This window comes from Schistocerca cancellata, chromosome 9, assembly GCF_023864275.1.
Source record: "Schistocerca cancellata isolate TAMUIC-IGC-003103 chromosome 9, iqSchCanc2.1, whole genome shotgun sequence".
Classification (NCBI taxonomy): domain Eukaryota; kingdom Metazoa; phylum Arthropoda; class Insecta; order Orthoptera; family Acrididae; genus Schistocerca; species Schistocerca cancellata.
Genome location: NC_064634.1, coordinates 484,359,217 through 484,379,211, shown reverse-complemented (window position 1 = coordinate 484,379,211; position 19,995 = coordinate 484,359,217). Strand labels below are relative to the sequence as shown.

The 19,995-nt window shown below is 42.9% G+C and overlaps 1 protein-coding gene across 2 annotated transcripts in view; it reads right to left on the bottom strand.

Annotated features, from left to right (window-relative positions):
• The window catches only part of LOC126100487 (fatty acyl-CoA reductase 1-like), a 253,551-nt gene extending 234,843 nt beyond the window's left edge, over nt 1-18,708 (bottom strand). For both annotated transcript variants that reach the window (XM_049911094.1, XM_049911093.1), the window contains exon 1: nt 18,668-18,708. The gene's annotated coding sequence lies outside the window, so the exon portion shown is untranslated. The remainder of the gene's footprint in view (nt 1-18,667) is intronic.
• Between the last annotated feature and the right edge of the window lie 1,287 nt (nt 18,709-19,995).

The window sequence follows — 19,995 nt, the reverse complement described above, 5'->3', positions numbered from 1 at the left end:
CAAAAGCTACAGTCAGACTAAAAAGCCTCAGATAAATTCAGCAATACAAGTATATAGCAACTCACATTAACCCCTGCCAGTTGCAATAGACAGAACAAACAAGGAGAAGCCTCCGAAGAAGATATACAGATCACATGAGAGCTCTGAAGAGTGGCAACATACATTCTAATTTCGCAGAACACCTAATACATAAAAATCATCACCTCTACTAACATCGAAACTGTCCTATACATCCTGAAACGCAGCAACAGTTTGCACCGATTACATAAAAAGGCTATAATGAAGGAGAAAATATAATAAATAGCCGGTCGTTGTGGTCGAGCGGTTCTAGGCGCTTCCCAGTCCGGAACCGCGCGGCTGCTACGGTCGCAGGTTCGAATCCTGCCTCGGGCATGGAAGTGTGTGATGTCCTTAGGTTAGTTAGGTTTAAGTAGTTCTAAGTCTAGGGGACTGATGACCACAGATGTTAAGTCCCAGAGTGCTCAGACTCATTTGAACCATTTTTTGTAATAAATAAAAACAGAACAGCTCTGAGAGAACTGAAACAGAATACAGAACAACACACACACACACACACACACATACAATCACTCCCCCATTTCATACAGAGACACAAATAAGGAAAAGAAGTTATGAGAACTCCCGTTATAATTTTCAAAACCTTCTCGCAGCATGCAATATATTCTCGCGACACACGCGAACAGCAAGATGGTGTAATGTTGTAAATTACGACCATGGTGCGAACATTACGTTTTTCCGTGTTGTTTAAAAGCAGCTGCAAGCCAGACAACGGTCTTAAGTACATGACAAATTACGTAACAATCTAGAGCATAGCAAAACTGTATCCACGACACTACTGTAATTTCCAATAGCATAACGCTGACGTACATAAGTCCACTTTGTCGTATTTGTTAATGACAGTATACATGCAGTAGGAGATGACGTGCTGTATGCCGAAGAAACGGCAAGAAAAACGAGGAAATAAGCCAGAAATAACGAAAACGAACGTAAAAACCTTGCTGTGACTCGAAGTAAATAAGGTATTATGAAACTATACATAGAATAAAATATTTGGAACTAAACAGTACATACGTAATAATATTTTTAAACGTTAATAACAATGCTGATTTTGCATGTTTTAGAATAACGATAAACCCACTAATGACGGCGATATTGTCGCTGAACCCAGTTTGGAAAATAAAATAAAATAAATAAAAACAAAAGTTTTTTATATCAAGGTGGGCGCACAGTCCCGTATTGTAATACTTGCATAACTCAACTTTTAATACGACAGAAAAATGGTTCAAATGGCTCTGAGCACTATGGGACTTAACATCTGTGGTCATCAGTCCCCTAGAACTTAGAACTACTTAAACCTAACTAACCTAAGGACATCACACACATCCATGCCCGAGGCAGGATTCGAACCTGCGACCGTAGCAGTCGCGCGGTTCCGGACTGAGCGCCTGAACCGCTAGACCACCGCGGCCGGCAATACGATAGAAATGATTACACTGTGATATAAGTTTCAGGTAGAAGACTTACCAGTAGCGATATTTCACCTGTCGAAATCTCATTATTAATACAGGAGTAATCAATACAAAGATTAATTAATAACAGCATCTTTATGTATTCCTGTTATCCTCCGCGAAGCCTCTTTATCAGGCGCGTCTTCCTTGTCGATCCTGCGATGTTCCATAACTCCTTCATTTATGTGATCTGTCCGAGAACGTCGTGGTCTTCCGCGCTTACGTCTGCCGGGTAGTTTCCATTCGTAAACCTTCTTTGGCCACCGATGATCTGGCATTCTTATAATATTTCCGTACCATTTTAATGATTTTCAATGGGTGTGTTTCATTCTGCTATACGGTGATTTGGTCTGCTACAGAGAATCAGTGGTAGTTGTACAGAATGGCCAATCCTTGTAGTTTTCAGACTGGCAAAGTGGTTTGCTCCCCTTGTGTGAAAGTTACCGGTGTTATGTTGGTGGCGGAAGCCTCATCTCTGGGTTTACCTGACCACGGGGTCACGTGAGAGACGTTGGAGTGTGTGAGAGGGTCAGTCTCATGGAGGTAGAATAAGGGGAGATGGCGCTATAGACTTACGCTGTACGTTGTTTTGAAGCCAGTGGGCGGGCCCTGCCGCCATCTTGGATCCCCCAAAACATTAGCAGACGAGTGTTTACAATTCCTTCTTGTTCGTTATTTCTGTCGTGTACACGCGATATTCGTTTTATATAGTAAATGTTACACTGGTTTAGTGAACAACACAGCATAAGGAACGCGACTTCAAACGTTTTTCTGGTCTTAAATGCGCATTCGATACAGTAATACGACACCAAAATATGAAGCTTCTGGCCTCAGTACTGTAATTCCTTTTTGTTTATACACTTCGAATAACCTAGAAGAGAAGTATGTGCTATGAAAAGCGTGCTTTCGTAATCCATTTCTATCACTTTCATTGTGTCTGTGTCGATAATTGATAAAGCCAGAACTCCAAAAGCAATGATTGATAGTTTAGAGGCACCGATTTGTATTCGTTGCATTTTCAAGTCAAATGCAAATTTTAAATGTTGAAGTTTGCAAGAAACTTGCCTTATTTCCTTCGATGTCCCATAGATGTATGCAGGGATGATGTAAACAAGCCAGCTGTCACGTCAACAAAGTGAAAGGTTTGTTAAATTACGAAGGAAAAGAACAGAATTTAAGATTGTCAGGCCCATTGTAGTTCACAAATCTACTTTGTTTTTAAATTGTACCTACCAAGTGACATTCAGTGTGTCAAATAACAGCAATTTACAGGGTAACACGACAACACAGGGATTAATGCAATGATCTAAATAGCCTGGACATAGATAGGGAACTTTGCTTTAACAAATATGTAACCCTTTAAGTACTCATAATTTAACCACTGTAACAGGTGTTCCACACATTTTACTGAAGATTTAATTAACTACATGTAGTTACATTACATTTGTATTAAATTATCGCATTTTAAAACATTAGTCCCCATTTCCAGGATATTTCATGCCAGGACTTTTCAGTTACTTGGGAATAACCAAACAATGAAAACCAAGTATATTGCTCACCTCCAGAGAGTTCTTCGCATTGGACTGATAGGAAATCTAAAGTCAAATCACAGAAATAAAACCATACTGTAGAACTTTACAGCGCATCAGAATTTCAAGTATATATAAGAAAATAGCGCTTAAATAAGTCCACTTACGAATGAAATGGAATTTGTTTAAACTTTAGACTACAATCAGAACGATTAGTACACCAGTAAGCGACGCAAGCCGGCATTTTTTTACAAAACACTTCATGACTACACGGAATCAAACTACCAGAAGCGAATGTTTTGGGGTAGCTAACATGGCGGATCTTGACTTGGGTCGGCTTCAAGTTTGTGACGTCATGACAACTCCTCTTATTTTTACCTCCATGGTCAGTCTGCTTCCAGCTCGCCGAGGGTCTGCAGCCGAAGTCACTTCGGAGAAGGGTGAGTTGATTTAACCGCGTGGCGCCTTGTCTCATAGTGAGAGGAGAGCTGTTAGTTTTTGGCCTCGCGTTTCACCTTATTAAGATTATTTTGCTGGGTCTCAGCAAGGTATGCAAGACTTTTGCAGACTTTCAGTTTGATTCCTAATGCATACTTGACTTTGATCCGTAAAAAGAACGTAGCACAAAGGTATTGCATATGTTGAAGCGCCCTCAGTTCAGTGTGAATGACTGTGTGCCTGCAACTGCGTGTGTACACATTCTAATCTTTCTCGAGTCTTGGTAACATTTGCCCATTTGTGAATTTTCTTTGTCTCATTACTCTACGTCCGTTGGAAACCATCCACGTGTGTTAATATTAGTTTGTTGGCCCTCTTCCATTATCCTTCGTCTGTTCAAATGTGTTCTCTGTAAAATGTTAATTCTTCGCGACTGCATGGACTGATGTTACTAAAATTTAGCCGCGGTACATAGAAATTGTGTCCCCGCCAACCACGTGGGCACACGAGTCTGTTGTGAAACGTATAGCGTTTCACAAGCAATTTTACTTAGTTACCAGGCAACAGTCGTTGTGTAGATGCCTCACATCAATGTTTTAAGGAATAAATAATTTTACCTCCAATCTTACCCAGTGTCCCAATGTTATGACTCCGTTACCTACGCCATTTAGCTTGTAGTTTCCTTGTTAGCCCATCCATAGCGTTTCCATGTGCATAGGTACAATAATTAGTATTCCCTTTTTATTTAAAACAAATATTTTAGAATAGATCTTGTTTTCAGGGATGTTGCGCGCAAGCTGCTCTTATGCACAGTGATCACGCTCTCTTTACTTTATTTTAATATTTGATTCACGTACACAATGCCTGCATCACATTAATAATTACATCCCACGCTTTATGAATGACTTTATAATTTTTCAGTGAACACATGGTGTTCTTTTATGAGTTGTTCCTATGAATAAATTAAGTAATTTTCCGACTCAGCCCAGCCTGTTATTTGTCATGTGGCTAGAGTTGGTGGCGACCCAATCTCTTACTCTGGCTTCAATGTCAGATAGCATTTTCTTATTCAAAGTGCGCTTCATACGCCTTACACATAGCTTACATTTATTCACGCTACTTACACTCTTTTCTTATTACTGTTGGAAATACTCTTATACCACCAAAAAGAAATCATAAACCCTAACACTTTTCTGCTTTGCTGTATTCTATATTTTTCTTCTGTATGGCCCAATTCTTTTTTATCAATATGTGCCCCGAGATGTTTAAATTTTTCTACCTGTCTCATAACTGCTTTTTCATTGATGAGTACTTCACATTTAGCATCGCTATTCACCACCAGATGCTCTGTTTTTGTTAGACTCTAGTAGCTATCTGTTGTATTCCTGATATAATCGTGGTATCATGATCTGTCAAAATCTTACTAAGTAAAAAACACAAACGACACTTCACGACAGGCTGAAAAACGATTTACTCAATGGCAGGTTAAAATAATGGTCAGCAAAAGTTAAGCGGCTATTTATATGACAATAAGACAGAATTTACAAGCACCTTTGCGACTGTTCAGTGGAAACATTCCATAAACCAGGTCTGCCAAATATCTCGGAGTTCACTTGGAGAAAATCCCTTATCGTTGCGGAACACGTAACAGAAACAGCGAATGAAGCAAAGGCTGTGTTAGCTGCCACCCATACTTTAATAAATAAAATATCATCCCTACAGAAATCGATAGTGAAAGGTTTAATGCTGTACGACTGACCAATATGTGAGCAAGTTCTGGTCGAATGCCTTCCCAAAACCAAGAAACTGTGAACAATTTTAACTTCTCAATGACTTGTTAGAATCACAACAAACTATTTGAGAAGAGGTTCGCTCCCTGTCGCAGAGCTTCTACACCAAACAACCTTACATGGCCAACACGTCGACGTTCCTTATGTGATATCCATGATCAGTGGAAGTGTGATGTCTGAAGGTGGTGCTGTGGCAACTTTAGTAATATACAAAGTCTGTTTGAGGAGCAAAACGATAAATATGCACAAAGTCTGTTTGAGGAACAAAACAATAAATACCTTTTCAGTCATTTATCCATGGATTTACAAAACTCATATAGTATTGTAAATAATTATTTTTTTTAATTTTTTTATAATACCAGTACTATTCAGTAACTGTTTGCGCTCAAATACCATAGAAATTTTTCATAGTGTTTATTATGTATTACATGGTTCCATTTGGGCACGATACAGCTTAACGCATAAAACTTGAACCGCAAATATTTCGATAGTGGAAGGTGCCATTTATATGTGGATCTCACAGATTGGAATGTTAGGCAGTGGGCGGACTACGTAGCCCATACAGAGCGTGCTATAAGTTACGAATGTGTTTTTGTTTATAAGAGGTACAAATATATGCAGGTAACAATGCCTAGTGACAGTATTACTATCAAATTACACTACATTAGGACGTCAATGGTCTTTGTTGAGAGAAGCTAGTGAAAGCAGTTTACGATATAACGTAATTGGAACATTTTAAACACCGACAGTTGTTTGTTTCACGTTGTGACAAAGACGAATGTATATTTCACATAGGTGCGTATGTGCAGCCCTGAACAAGTCTCCGTAGGTGTCGTGTTGTCAAATGGGACATCGCCTAAGACAATTGAAAGTCAAACAAACGTGAATGCAGTACCTCTGTCGAGTCCGACACACAAAGAACCAGTGCACCCTCAAAGTCTGTGCTCAAAATGACCACCACCAGCTACAATACGAGCCTACAGTTCGCATGCAGCGAATGCAATATACGTTCTAGCATTCCAGCAGTAATTCGCCGTTTGACATCATCTGTAATTTTGTGAAGAAGTTGAAGAGGTTTATGACTATTGGGATATCTTTCGGCGTACACGGTACACGAACTAACGGAATACTTCCTATGTTCACCATAAACCATGAGCATGTCCGCTTTTTTCGCAATGAGAAATACCATGTGTCAAGCACTTGCTGCTACGTCCACTATCACACAATGAACGATAGGAGCGTCGCAATACATTCTCTGTGTACACACAACACAGTGTAAAAAATATATAACATCGCCGCCTTGCATCCAAGCAATAGCATGGAACGAACAGTTGTCAGTGTGTGTAACGTTTACAATACGATAACTCGTAAATCAGTTGCACTAGCTTACCGCCACAAACACCACTGATATTCACATTTATGCTACTTTTAGGATTGTAATGCCAATAGGCACTGACCCATTTTAAAATTCGTAACTGTTGTAAAAAACTGATCTTTCGCCAACGTCTTAAAATCTGTGTACTGGCTGCAAATACGCTCCTTTGGCAACAACTCAGTTCTGTCGATACTGCTATCGATAGTGCCTTCCAGGTCCGACATAAATGCAGTGCATGTGTTAGATGATTCATCTTCTACACTCCCTACGTAGCGTTGTTATGTAAATTTAACATAGCCTTATTCTCTGAGTAAGGCGTCAGGCAAATCCAACACGTTCCATGAAAACCCTGAGATGATAGCAAATCCGGCAATATTTCACATAGCTCCGAATAAATCCTGACGTTAAATTAACCAAAGTAATATGATCAATGAGTGAGCAAATGGAATACCACAGACTAACACAAGAATGCCTAAATGCATATTATACCTTCCCACCGTGAAACAGACGCAGTTCCAAGGGGAGAAACGAGAACAGAAGCCGAGAGCAGAGCCGTGTAAGCTAGAAGGCCCTACGATAAGAGCGGGACAATGGGACACCCACATCGCCGGCCGACCACCGGGAGGTCCATCCCCTAGCCCATATTAAAAGATAGAGCCCTCCAGAAGAACAGTATAGATCTTACGATAACACTAAAAGGGCCACACCAGCTGCAAGCTATAGTTTGAGACTATATGCGTCTCTGTTACTTAGCAAACATTAAAAACATTGCCCCACCACTAAAAGTGTAACGTTTCTCATTGTATAAACAGAATTTTTGTAGGCAGAGCTTTAGGGTTAACATTGAGACGCTGATTGGTCAGTTGAAAACGCAGCCAGATACCTTTTTCTTAAAACAACTTCGGCAAACAGTAGTAAGGATAAGTTCGAGAGAGATGCTACCAAGACGGCGAGGTGTGTGTAGCTGCGCCACCCACCGCCCCTGACGCTGCCTAACCTTCAGCAAGGTAATGAATACACGTGATGCCGCAAAAGAGTGCATAAGGCTTCACTCAGAACTGCAGAAGTCTCATCTGTTACATCCCCTTTTTACGTAATACTAGTGTCGATCGTCAATTAAATTTCGTGGTATTCACATTTGCTACTTGAAGTTAAAATCTGAAATGCGATGATTTTTCTGTTATATAATTATTGAGAACGCACATCCGCCACTGTAATTTATGACAAGTTAAATAAGTAATTAAAGATAATTGTGGGTCACTGTAGACCATTTTTCATAGTTTTCTCTTTTATGAAATTTAATTTAAACCTACACTCCTGGAAATTGAAATAAGAACACCGTGAATTCATTGTCCCAGGAAGGGGAAACTTTATTGACACATTCCTGGGGTCAGATACATCACATGATCACACTGACAGAACCACAGGCACATAGACACAGGCAACAGAGCATGCACAATGTCGGCACTAGTACAGTGTATATCCACCTTTCGCAGCAATGCAGGCTGCTATTCTCCCATGGAGACGATCGTAGAGATGCTGGATGTAGTCCTGTGGAACGGCTTGCCATGCCATTTCCACCTGGCGCCTCAGTTGGACCAGCGTTCGTGCTGGACGTGCAGACCGCGTGAGACGACGCTTCATCCAGTCCCAAACATGCTCAATGGGGGACAGATCCGGAGATCTTGCTGGCCAGGGTAGCTGACTTACACCTTCCAGAGCACGTTGGGTGGCATGGGATACATGCGGACGTGCATTGTCCTGTTGGAACAGCAAGTTCCCTTGCCGGTCTAGGAATGGTTGAACGATGGGTTCGATGACGGTTTGGATGTACCGTGCACTATTCAGTGTCCCCTCGACGATCACCAGTGGTGTACGGCCAGTGTAGGAGATCGCTCCCCACACCATGATGCCGGGTGTTGGCCCTGTGTGCCTTGGTCGTATGCAGTCCTGATTGTGGCGCTCACCTGCACGGCGCCAAACACGCATACGACCATCATTGGCACCAAGGCAGAAGCGACTCTCATCGCTGAAGACGACACGTCTCCATTCGTCCCTCCATTCACGCCTGTCGCGACACCACTGGAGGCGGGCTGCACGATGTTGGGGCGTGAGCGGAAGACGGCCTAACGGTGTGCGGGACCGTAGCCCAGCTTCATGGAGACGGTTGCGAATGGTCCTCGCCGATACCCCAGGAGCAACAGTGTCCCTAATTTGCTGGGAAGTGGCGGTGCGGTCCCCTACGGCACTGCGTAGGATCCTACGGTCTTGGCGTGCATCCGTGCGTCGCTGCGGTCCGGTCCCAGGTCGACGGGCACGTGCACCTTCCGCCGACCACTGGCGACAACATCGATGTACTGTGGAGACCTCACGCCCCACGTGTTGAGCAATTCGGCGGTACGTCCACCCGGCCTCCCGCATGCCCACTATACGCCCTCGCTCAAAGTCCGTCAACTGCAAATACGGTTCACGTCCACGCTGTCGCGGCATGCTACCAGTGTTAAAGACTGCGATGGAGCTCCGTATGCCACGGCAAACTGGCTGACACTGACGGCGGCGGTGCACAAATGCTGCGCAGCTAGCGCCATTCGACGGCCAACACCGCGGTTCCTGGTGTGTCCGCTGTGCCGTGCGTGTGATCATTGCTTGTACAGCCCTCTCGCAGTGTCCGGAGCAAGTATGGTGGGTCTGACACACCGGTGTCAATGTGTTCTTTTTTCCATTTCCAGGAGTGTAGATTATAGATATGATATGGCTTAGGTCATCCTCTGATCCATCATAGAACTTGGAAACCCATTCAGGGAATATTCCTTCACATTTTTGTTGAATAAAGTTGGTTTTTATCATCCTATATTAAAATATTTCCTCTTGTCAATAGTACAATGTATAAACAATGTTTTATGAGTAGAATAAAAAGGTAAACGTAACTGCTATTTCGACGTTACTTTACCAGCTAATTAAAAATAGGAAAGCTTTGAACCACTTACATTAAATTTAGTTAGTATAAAGATTCTTTTACAGGAAGTGCAGTGGAGCTGACGCTGAAATCATTAAGTATGTGATTATATCATCGCTAGTCTCACTGAACTCTTCTGAACTCTACATGTCATGTGTAGTCTGGCGTTTCCTTACCGGAAACAGGTCCCAGGATCAAACTAGCCAATTCCCTAAAAAGCACGCTCAGAGCGTCGTTGCACGAAAGTGGTAGGGAGACACAACTTAGAACAAACAGATACCATGTAGAATGAAACTTCCTGGCAGATTAAAACTGTGTGCCCGACCGAGACTCGAACTCGGGACCTTTGCCTTTCGCGGGCAAGTGCTCTACCATCTGAGCTACCGAAGCACGACTCACGCTCGGTCTCACAGCTTTACTTCTGCCAGCATCTCGTCTCCTACCTTCCAAACTTTACAGAAGCTCTCCTGCGAACCTTGCAGAACTAGAACTCCTGAAAGAAAGGATATTGCGGAGACATGGCTTAGCCACAGCCTGGGGGATGTTTCCAGAATGAGATTTTCACTCTGCAATCTGGAAACATCCCAGTGAGACATTCTAGGAGAGACAATAGCATAATTAAGTTATGAATTTTAATATTGGCTCTGACCCAACAAGTAAGTGAATGGATTGTTAGTTTTGGGTATAATGTGTCACGTCACGTGAGCAAAGAGTTTATGAAACGTGTGAGATCGTATGAGCGCATGTTAACGCGAAGTAGGGCGCGTGAATTGCTTATAAAACAGAAAATAAGGGAATCCGAAAGATTAGCAATGGCAGATCGAGACCTCGACCGAGTTGAGGTAGAGACGCAGCATGAAGACGGACAGAGAATAGAGGACAATAGGATAGATAAAGCACCATAACGAGGATAATGTACGCCAAGGCACAGAAAACGTAGGTCAGCATACGACAGAGGAGCAGGAAAGTAGAGAGACAGTCGATGAGGATTCTAACTTGCGTCTTGAATATGTAGAATCCATAGTACAAGTAATCAGAGCTCCTTCACAACAGAGTACAAGGAATTCGAGCAGAAACGTGTCACCGCACAGTTCAATGCAATCAGTTGCAAACCAATACTTGGGAGAAAATACAGAGCGTAGGACGTCGGAAGAAAACGCAATAGGGCCCACCAATCTGGCAGAATTATTACAACAAATGACGGAAACCATGACAAGGCAAAATAAAGAAATTGCGAACCAAATTCAATTTCAGAAATCAGAAACCACGAAACAAATGCGTGAGATTAAAGAACAAAACAAAAAAAATCAGTTACACCTAAGTCATATTGAAGATGAGGCAAAAGAATCTCGAGAAGTGATAGGAAACAGGTCACAGTCAATTGAGAACAGACATTGACAAGGTACAAGTGGAGGTACAAATATTGCGTAATGGCACTCTGGATGAGATCAAAACATTACATAACAACACCCAGGGAGAAGTCAAGAAACTAGAGAAACAGATAAACGTAATTACTAGACAAGCAGCAAGTACAGCGCGTGAAATTGTTGAAAACAGTGTGTTACAAAAACGTATCACAAAAGCAGCGCTGAAAAGATATGATAATCGCATAGTCAAAATACAAGCGCAAACGAAGCAACAATTTCAGAAATTGCGAACAGAGTTGTTGCAAACCATTTAAGAGTGTAGTGAACAGGATCGAACAAGCACTGAGTCTGCAACCACATCCGTATCTGTAACAGCTCCGGAAAAACAAGGAACTAACGAAGATATCATGCATTTGCGATTCCAATCACAGACGGAAAGTAACATACGTGAAATCAGACAGCCTGCACCGCAACAAACACGTTTCGAAACTCTTGATGAACAAACGGCACCACAAACATATGTGTAAGCACAAACGTATGTTTCAAGACAGTTTGGATCGTGCAATGAAGCGGCAAGGTTAGCCAGACAAGATACCGAACGTGACAATGGAAAGCCAAGTCGCGAAGAGCACAGTGCAATGCATTCAGCTACACGTTCACAACCGATGGAAGAAAATTATTGAGTACCACTTCAACGATATCACGCAAGGGTAGGCGAAAGTTACAGTGGACAGTATCCAATGGATCTACCACAACCACAACCGGAAAGAACGACGAGAGAAATGATGAGAAAAAAAAGTGGCGAAGAATCTCGAATTTCATATGGAACCATGACGAAACACGACAACGATCATTTCCTCACAGTCAGAAAATTTCAACACTTTCGAGAAGGAAATTCATTACATCCACGAACTTTTATTGATCAATTCCGAGTAGGATTACCAGAACACTGGACGCTAGCACACAAATTAGACTTTATATGTGCACACATGTCAGGAACAGTCGCAAAAACCATGTAGAATGTTGCAGCGACATGCCGATTGTATGAAGATTTCAGAGAGAAGTTTCTCTCACGATTTTGGTCCAATGAAGCACAGAACAGAGTGAAGTACGAATTACTTTGAAAATTCATGAGGGAAGAGTCCCGTGAAATTTTTCGAATTAATGGCAAAGAAAAATCAATGCTTAGATGCTTAGATGTACCACACAGTGATGTAGAGTTGATTAAATTATGCACAATGAAGTTACCATTGAACTACCAGCAGTCATTAGTAGGTCGCGGAGGCAATGACGTCGAAGCATTTAAAGGAATTCAACGGAACTAGAGTTTATATTTTCGGAAGGTGACGCAAGAAAAAGACGAAGCGCACGTGAAAACGAAAGCAAAAAGCAGTGGAATCCACAAGATACGGTACTAAGAAACAATAATTACGAACCACGTGATAACTTTGCACCAAGAAACGACAACAGATTTCAACAAAGAAACGGTTATGGATTTAGAAGAGAATATGGCAATAACTGTAATTCACCTAGGAACGGCAACAACTATTACAGAGGGAATAATGACAACTGGAATGGGTATTGGAGAACCAATGGACCGACAAATTATCAACAAAGAAACCAATGTCAACAAGCTCAACAAGAAAAGAGAGAGGTGGAGGCAAACCCCGAAACACGTTCGAATTGACAGCTAAGCGAGCCAAAGAGAATGATGCACCGACCCAGGATAATTGCAGCACCTTGGACAGAGAAATAAATACCTTATCACGAGAAGAGAAGAGGGAAGAAACAAAACCGCAGGGACCAGATGAAAACGAAGACAGGAAAATAACAATACCGTATTGGGATGAAATTAATTGGGAGAATACTGATGAGGAAGATGAATTACCAGAAGCATGCACAACGAATGTAGGAGGGAAGGATGAAGTAATGAGTATTGCAGAGCTATTTGAGATTGAAGCCAGGGAAAGCGAATTCAATAATGCACAGTCGACAGAAGTTGAAATTAAGTTACTAGTGGGCACACAACCCAACGTTTATTATGAAGGAAGTTGTGAAGCGGTAATTAGAGCATTTAGATGCGATTATGTGGAAGTAGCGACGAAGAAGGAGAAGATAGACGAAGATGAGGAAAAAGTAGAGGATGTTGAAGAAAGCATAAATGAAGGAAGAAGAAGAAGACAAGAGGAAATAAAAGAGAGAGAAGTAACAGTCGAAGCTTATCCTACAGAAAGTTCGAATTCACAGGGGAAAGTCCTGAAAGGACACATGTATGATTTAGTGGAGGATTCGCTGATGCAAGAAGAAGAAGAACAGAACCAACCCTTTCAAATTCAACCAATTGTGAAGGCCATGGTAAAACAGATCGCAGTCAATATTGTAATTGATAGCGGAAGTGAACCGACTGCGATCTCAGAAAATTTATTCATGTAGTGTAATGCCAATGAGGAATTGCCAGTTCTGAAAACACGTAAAATTAAAGTAAGAGGTCCTATTAGAAACAATGCCGCGGAAGTTATGAGACAAACAAGGTTAACTCTTTATGCCAAGGTCAAAAGATCGAAGCCAACTTTGCGCTTATACCTAAACTAACTGTAAATTTGATTATAGGTGCAGATTTTTTAAATGAGAGACGAGCGATAATAGGTATGGGGAAAGGTAGCGTAACATTTGGGAATGTCACACTTCTCTTTGCACAAAAGCTAAAATTAGAAGAAATACCAGTTATAAACAAACTATTAAGAATAATACGAGATAAAGAGGATGGAGAATTAGAATGGTATGCACAAAAGGGTGAATCGCCTCAAGTCATGTTAGAAGTCCATAAAAAAAACGATGAAAAACTAGATGGAATCGCGGCATTGATCGTCTAGGCATGGTTGACATACAACACGAGCCGTGTACCCCCTTCCTGGTGGAATGACTGCAACTGATCGGCTGTTGAACCCCTTCGTCTAATCTAATAGGCGCTGCTCATGCATTGTTGTTTACTTCTTTGAGCCTCTTTAGTGACATATCCGAGCAGTGAAAGGGGCTATGTCTGTGATACAACATCCACAATCAACGTCTATCTTCAGGAGTTCTGGGGACTGGGGTGATCGTCAGCCAATGTAGCCGAGCGGTTCTAGGCGCTACAGTCTGGAACCGCGCGACCGCTACGGTCGCAGGTTCGAATCCTGCCTCGGGCATGGATGTGTGTGATGTCCTTAGGTTAGTTAGGTTTAAGCAGTTCTAGGGTCTAGGGAACTGATGACCTCAGAAGTTAAGTCCCATAGTGCTCAGAGCCAACAGCCAGTGTCGGTTGGTCACAGTCAGTGTGCTCCCTGCCGCCGTTGGATAAGCAGCTGCAGCAGCAAGTCGAATACTCCTAGCTCACTCATTTGTTACATAGTTTAATTCTTAATTTCTTTGCGTGTTTTTGGTACTTGCATTGTTTAATTCATAAATTTCTGGCGTATTATAGTATTTGAGAGTTATAGCATCGCGTTTTAGTACCTGAATAGTGTAAAATCGCGTAGTCTCCTTCCGCCGCCGAGCAGTGTGTCAGCAGTGCGCAAGTAGCAGCATTACTGCATTTACTAGGCAATCTTGTATTTTAATAACCTTTTAAATTTTGTGTCGATTTGTTTGCGCTCTCTGTAGATTAGTTCAGACGTTCTTTGCACAACAGTTTTTAGCATGGATAGGGACTGCAACTGCTGTGTTCGGATGCAGGCTGAGTTGGCATCCCTTCGCTCCCAGCTTCAGGCAGTGTTGGCTTCGGTCACACAGCTTGAGGCTGTTGCCAATGGGCATCACTGTGGTGGTCCGGATGGGGGTTTGTCGGGGACGGCCAGCTCGTCCCACGCATCCCCCGATCGGACTACGACTGTGGTTGCCCGGGATACTGCCCGCATTGAGGCTGATCTCTCACCTGTGGTAGAGTGGGAGGTCGTCTCAAGGTGTGGCAGGGGGCGAAATACGTTCTGGAGGGCTGAACGGAAGGCCTCTCCAGTTTGTCTGACGAACCGGTTTCAGGATCTGTCTCAAGCTGATACTGATCTTCGGCCTGACATGGCTGCTTGTCCTGTTACAGAGGTTGCCCCTCAGTCTGCAAGATCCGGGCGGTCGCAGAGGGTGGGCTTACTGGTAGTTGGGAGCTCCAACGTCAGGCGCGTAATGGGGCCCCTTAGGGATATGGTAGCAACAGAGGGGAAGAAAACCAATGTGCACTCCGTGTGCATACTGGGGGGGGGGGGGGGGGGGGGAGTCATTCCAGATGTGGAAAGGGTCCTTCCGGATGCCATGAAGGGTACAGGGTGCACCCATCTGCAGGTGGTCGCTCATGTCGGCACCAATGATATGTGTCGCTATGGATCGGAGGAAATCCTCTCTGGCTTCCAGCGGCTATCTGATTTGGTGAAGACTGCCAGTCTCGCTAGCAGGATGAAAGCAGAGCTCACCATCTGCAGCATCGTCGACAGGACTGACTGCGGACCTTTGGTACAGAGCCGAGTGGAGGGTCTGAATCAGAGCTGAGACGGTTCTGCGACCGTGTGGGCTGCAGATTCCTCGACTTGCGTCATAGGGTGGTGGGGTTTCGGGTTCCGCTGGATAGGTCAGGAGTCCACTACACGCAACAAGCGGCTACACGGGTAGCAGGGCTTGTGTGTCGTGGGCTGGGCGGTTTTTTAGGTTAGATGGCCTTGGGCAAGTACAGGAAGGGCAACAGCCTCAACGGGTGCGGGGCAAAGTCAGGACATGCGGGAACCAAGCAGCAATCGGTATTGTAATTGTAAACTGTCGAAGCTGCGTTGGTAAAGTACCGGAACTTCGAGCGCTGATAGAAAGCACCGAAGCTGAAATCGTTATAGGTACAGAAAGCTGGCTGAAGCCATAGATAAATTCTGCCGAAATTTTTACAAAGGTACAGACGGTGTTTAGAAAGGATAGATTGCATGCAACCGGTGGTGGAGTGTTCGTCGCTGTTCGTAGTAGTTTATCCTGTAGTGAAGTAGAAGTGGATAGTTCCTTTGAATTATTATGGGTGGAGGTTACACTCAACAACCGAGCTAGGTTAATAATTGGCTCCTTTTACCGACCTCACGACTCAGCAGCATTAGTGGCAGAACAACTGAGAGAAAATCTGGAATACATTTCACATAAATTTTCTCAGCATGTTATAGTCTTAGGTGGAGATTTCAATTTACCAGATATAGAGTGGGACACTCAGATGTTTAGGACGGGTGGTAGGGACAGAGCATCGAGTGACATTATAATGAGTGCACTATCCGAAAATTACCTCCAGCAATCAAACAGAGAACCGACTCGTGGAGATAACATCTTGGACCTACTGATAACAAACAGACCCGAACTTTTCGACTCTGTATGTGCAGAATAGGGAATCAGTGATCATAAGGCCGTTGCAGCATCACTGAATATGGAAGTTAATAGGAATATAAAAGAAGGGAGGAAGGTTTTTCTGTTTAGCAGGAGTAATAGAAGGCAGATTTCACACTACCTAACAGATCAAAACGAAAATTTCTGTTCCGACACTTACAATGTTGAGTGTTTATGTAAAAAGTTCAAGGCAATCGTAAAATGCGTTTTAGACAGGTATGTGCCGAGTAAAATTGTGAGGGACGGGAAAAACCCACCGTGGTACAACAACAAAGTTAGGAAACTACTGCGAAAGCAAAGAGAGCTTCACTCCAAGTTTAAACGCCGCCAAAACCTCTCAGACAAACAGAAGCTAAACGGTGTCAAAGTTAGCGTAAGGAGGGCTATGCGTGAAGGGTTCAGTGAATTCGAAAGTAAAATTCTATGTACCGACTTGACAGAAAATCCTAGGAAGTTCTGGTCTTACGTTAAATCCGTAAGTGGCTCGAAATAGCATATCCAGACACTCCGGGATGATGAAGGCATTGAAACAGAGGATGACACGCGTAAAGCTGAAATACTAAACACCTTTTTCCAAAGCTGTTTCACAGAGGAAGACCGCACTGCAGTTCCTTCTCTAAATCCTCGCACAATCGAAAAAATGGCTGACATCGAAATAAGTGTCCAAGGAATAGAAAAGCAACTGGAATCACTCAACAGAGGAAAGTCCACCGGACCTGAGGGGATACCAATTCGATTCTACACAGAGTACGCGAAAGAACTTGCCTCCCTTCTAACAGCCGTGTACTGCAAGTCTCTAGAGGAACGGAAGGTTCCAAAAGATTGGAAAAGAGCACAGGTAGTCCCAGTCTTCAAGAAGGGTCGTCGAGCAGATGCGCAAAACTATAGACCTATATCTCTGACGTCGATCTGTTGTAGAATTTTAGAACATGTTTTTTGTTCGAGTATCATGTCGTTTTTGGAAACCCAGAATCTACTATGTAGGAATCAACATGGATTCCGGAAACAGCGATCGTGTGAGACCCAACTCGCTTTATTTGTTCATGAGACTCAGAAAATATTAGATACAGCGTCCCAGGTAGATGCTATTTTTCTTGACTTCCGGAAGGCGTTCGATACAGTTACGCACTGTCGCCTGATAAACAAAGTAAGAGTCTACGGAATATCAGACCAGCTGTGTGGCTGCATTGAAGAGTTTTTAGCAAACAGAACACAACATGTTGTTATCAATGGAGAGACGTCTACAGACGTTAAAGTAACCTCTGGCGTGCCACAGGGGAGTGTTATGGGACCATTGCTTTTCACAATATATATAAATGACCTAGTCGATAGTGTCGGAAGTTCCATGCGGCTTTTCGCGGATGATTTTGTAGTATACAGAGAAGTTGCAACATTAGAAAATTGTAGCGAAATGCAGGAAGATCTGCAGCGGATAGGCACTTGGTGCAGGGAGTGGCAACTGACCCTTAACATAGACAAATGTAATGTATTGTGAATACATAGAAAGAAGGATCCTTTATTGTATGATTATATGATAGCGGAACAAACACTGGTAGCAGTTACTTCTGTAAAATATCTGGGAGTATTCGTGGGGAACGATTTGAAGTGGAATGATCATATAAAATTAATTGTTGGTAAGGCGGGTACCAGGTTGAGATTCATTGGGAGAGTCCTTAGAAAATGTAGTCCATCAACAAAGGAGGTGGCTTACAAAACACTCGTTACCTACACTTGAGTATTGCTCATCAGTGTGGGATCAGTACCAGATCGGGTTGACGGAGGAGATAGAGAAGATCCAAAGAAGAGCGGCGCGTTTCGTCACAGGGTTATTTGGTAACCGTGATAGCGTTACGGAGATGTTTAACAAATTCAAGTGGCAGACTCTGCAAGAGAGGCGCTCTGCATCGCGGTGTAACTTGCTCGCCAGGTTTCAAGAGGGTGCGTTTCTGGATGGGGTATCGAATATATTGCTTTGCCCTACTTATACCTCCCGAGGAGATCACGAATGTAAAATTAGAGAGATTAGAGCGCGCACGGAGGCTTTCAGACAGTCGTTCTTCCCGCGAACCATACGCGACTGGAACAGGAAAGGGATGTAATGACAGTGGCACGTAAAGTGCCCTCCGCCACACACCGTTGGGTGGCTTGCGGAGTATAAATGTAGATGTAAATGTAGATTTGAATCATTTTTGTTGCAGTAACACGATCTGTTTTATGTACCTGAGTGCTAAGGCCTTCTGTAGGAATCCTACAAAAGTAAAGGAAAGGAAAATAAAAATTATGTGACGCCAAGGTGCAACTTACGTTCGGTGAGGGCCAAGCAGCGCTGGGCAGCGTACGACAGGCTTCACGGCAGTGGCGATAGTGCTCGTCGAAACTTCGACCTCCTGCCCTCATTAACAATCCGAGCAGTTGCGGTTGCATCACTCAAGGTGAACATGGTATTCTTGTCGATGCACCTAGGTCAAACGCGTAAGTCACAGTATTAACGTGTGGAAAATTTCCTGCATGCTTTAGTTTGTGTCATTCCAACGAATCCCTTCCTTTAGATCGAGTTATGGCTCAAATTTCTCCTTTCTTGAATTCTTTACAGTATCTCTTCTTCAGCAGTTCGATATGCCCAACTAAGTTTCAACATTCTTCTGATAAGGCACATTTCAAAATCTTAGAATCTCTTCTAGCCTGAATCAGTCCTTGTCCACGCTTCACTTACAGACTATGTAACGCTCCATACAGATAACTTCAGAAACTACTTCGTAACACTTAATTTTGTATTCAGATTTAACAGCTTTCTCTTTTTCTGGAACGCTTTTCTTGCTGTTGTAAGTTTGCATTTTATTTATTCTCTGTTTCGTCAATTATCACTTACTTTGCTAACCAACAGCAAAACTTATTTACCATCATTAGTGCCTTATTTACTAATTTGATTCCTTCAGCATCGCCTGATGTAATTCGGGTACATTCCATTACTCTTGTTGCACTTGGCTGTTATTCATCTTATAACTTGTTTGCAAGACACTACACGTTCCGTTCGTCTGTTGTTCCAGTTATTTGTCTCCTACATAAATTCAGTGTCATTGCCAAACCTCCGAGTTACAAATTATGTTCTTGCTTTCCAACGCTGCCTGCAGAATGTCCGGGTTGAACACTACCTATGGTAGGCTACAACCCTGACTCACTCCCTTCTCAGTTGCTGCTTCACTTTCATTTTGATCAACTCTTATAACTGCAGTCTTGTTTGTGCACAAGTTATAGATAACGTTTCTCTTCATGTGCTTTATCCCTTCTTCCTGCAGATTTTTTTGGTTTCTGTTGCATTAAACATTGTCAAAAAATTTCTATAAATCTACAATGTTGTAAATGTAGCTTTGTTTTTCTTTTTTGTGTCTTCTGAGATAAGTCATAGCGTCTGTGTTGTTTCACGTTTTCCTACACTGCTCTGCAAAACTAAACTGACCTTCAAAATGGTTCAAATGGCTCTGAGCACTATGGGACTCAACTTCTGAGGTCATTAGTCCCCTAGAACTTAGAACTAGTTAAACCTAACTTACCTAAGAAAATCACACTCATCCATGCCCGAGGCAGGATTCGAACCTGCAACCGTAGCGGTTGCGCCTAGAACCGCACGGCCA